A 2,725-nucleotide genomic window follows, 5' to 3' on the forward strand; every position below is an offset into this window, starting at 1 on the left:
TGGTTAGAATGGTGGTTTATATTAATTGTTTTAAGCATATTTTTGGTGTGGTACTGGAAATGGAACACGGTCCTGTAAGTAGCAAGCAAGTGCCCTGCCATACTGCAACATCCACTGTCCTCAAGGTCTAGTTATTAAGGCCCTTTCTCATTCTGAAACAATGCTAGTTGGAGCCCAGGACAGCCAGGCACAAAGAAGTCACCTAATAAGTTTACTCAATAATTGATCAGCCAGTAGATGTCTTGGATGTCGAGGTCATTCATTGCTTCCATCAATGGAGAAGGGAAGGGAAGGGAAGGGAAGGGAAGGGAAGGGAAGGGAAGGGAAGGGAAGGGAAGGGAAGGGAAGGGAAGGGAAGGGAAGGGAAGCAGAGACAAGCGCTTAGTGCCTACTCCACCACAGATATTGCTGAAGTCTTTTCATCTTTAAAGACTCCGGTGTGGTGGGTATTGTGTTCCCTGAAATATTGTGTGTCCCCCAAAATAAACATATCTGGGGTCAGAGAACAGATAGCCACTAGAACAAAGCCAAAAATGGTGGCTAGAAAATGGGAAGAGTAAGCCATAACAGAAGTTGGGCGATGGTGATGCATGCCTTTAATCCCAGTACTTGGGAGGCAGAGCTATCAGATCTCTGAGTTCAAGGCCACTTTAGAAACAGCTAAACATGGTGACCCACACCTTTAATCCCAGAAACCCAACCTTTAATCCCAGGGAGTGGGGGCAGGAAGAGAAAGGTATATAAGGCGTGAGGACCAGGAACTAGAGGAGTAAAGCATGTGGTTAGTTAAGCATTTAGTTAGTTAAGCATTTTGGCTGGTTTAGTGTTCAGGCTTTGGAGCAGCACAGTTCAGCTGAGAGCCATTGGGATGAGGACTCAGAAGCTTCCAGCCTGAGGAAACAGGATCACCTGAGGAACTAGCAAGGTGAGATAGCTGTGGTCTGTTCTGCTTCTCTGATCTTCCAGCATTCACCCCAATAACTAGCCTCGGGTTTGATTTTATTAATAAGACATTCTAAGATTCATGCTACACTCCAGTAACTCAAAAAGAACTTACTGTTATAATCAGAACTCCAGTTGGGCATCCGGTTTTGTCCATTGCTTAAATTTTCATATTATCATCTTCATATGTTATCAGGAGGCCAACATGGGACATGATTTTTCAGTAACGATGGGTTGGTTTTCCTCTAGGTAGCCTGTATGGTACAAACTGAACTCCGTCAGCAATTGCAGCCACAAGGCTTACTGAGAGGTCGGGTAGGATAGCTCATCGCACTGGACTTCTCCAGTTTATCTGCCCCACTCACTAGCATTTCATATAAGAGCAAAGGATAGCTTCGTCAGTGAAGGACTCAACCGCTTATTTTTGTGTTAGGGTGTCAGCCCTGGCTCCTCTGTTGGGGCAGAGCAGTCGGGGCACAGACATACGAAGACGAAGGAGAGGGCTAAACCAAGAAGCACCGTCAGGAAATGGTGTGGAATACATACGGGGATTATACCGGGAAAGGAGAACGTTAGCATCTGTCTGCCACAGTGGGAGGGACAAAAGCAAGCAGTTTTTTCAGCCGATCTCTGGAATAAATGATTCCAGTTCTTTAATATCGACCTGTAGGTCAGCTTTAAATAATAAAAACAGAGGTTTTGTCTAGGAGCCCAAGGGATTGGATGGAGGTCAAAGCCCAGCTCCACCACTTACCAAGCATATTAGCTTGGCAAGTCGTATCATGTCTTTGGATCTCAGTTTCATCACCTGTAAAATGACAGGAGGTTTTGTGTAAGGTAGTCCCAGAAGCAGCTGCCTAGATACCAACACCAGCTACACAAGCTAGGTGCGGCACCTCCAAGAGACCTCTGTACTCTCTGTGAACTACTTCCTTCAGTGGAAAAGGATGGCGTGTCTAGACATTTAATGGTGATTAAAAGAGCTAACGCGGCCAAGATGGCACGGAAAGCAAAGAAGGAAGCTCCTGCCCCTCCCAAAGCCGAAGCCAAAGCGAAGGCCTTGAAAGCCAAGAAGGCAGTGCTGAAAGGCGTCCACAGACACAAAAAGAAGAAGATCCACACGTCACCCACGTTCCAGGGCCCAAGACCCTGCGGCTCTGGAGGTATCCTCAGAAGAGCGCGCCCAGGAGAAACAAGCTTGACGACTATGCCATCATCAAGTTCCCCCTGACCACCGAGTCAGCCATGAAGAAGACAGAAGACAACACACTTGTGTTCACTGTGGATGTCAAGGCCAACACGCACCAGATCAAACAGGCTGTCAAGAAACTCTATGACATTGATGTGGCCAAAGTCAACACCCTCATAAGGCATGATGGAGAGAAGAAGGCATATGTTCGGTTGGCTCCTGACTGTGATGCTCTGGATGTTGCCAACAAAATTGACATCATCTAAACTGAGTCCAGCTGGCTAATTCTAAATATACTTTTTCACCATTTAAAAAAAAAAAAGAGCTAATGCTGCTGGCATCCTTAGAACTACATTATAATGAGAGCTGAATAAAATTTAAATGGCCACTATGATGAGAATTCAATTTTCTTTTTTTAAGAAATAGCCTCAGAGATTTAAAAACATTTCAGAAATCTGATTTTCTGAAGCTTGCTACCAGAGAGCACTACATTTTGCCTTTGCTGAATGAGTCCATTATATTTGCTGAATGTAAAAATTTAGTGTAAATTTTCTTAGTAGAAATTTTAAAGAAGGAATGATTTTCCATTGGAGC

General features: G+C 44.7%; 1 pseudogene; it reads left to right on the forward strand.

Moving 5' to 3' along the window:
- The first annotated feature begins 1,939 nt into the window (after positions 1-1,939).
- On the forward strand, positions 1,940-2,397 carry LOC118593684 (annotated as a pseudogene).
- The last annotated feature ends 328 nt before the right edge of the window (positions 2,398-2,725 follow it).

Source organism: Onychomys torridus, chromosome 12 (assembly GCF_903995425.1).
Source record: "Onychomys torridus chromosome 12, mOncTor1.1, whole genome shotgun sequence".
In the NCBI taxonomy this organism is placed as follows: domain Eukaryota; kingdom Metazoa; phylum Chordata; class Mammalia; order Rodentia; family Cricetidae; genus Onychomys; species Onychomys torridus.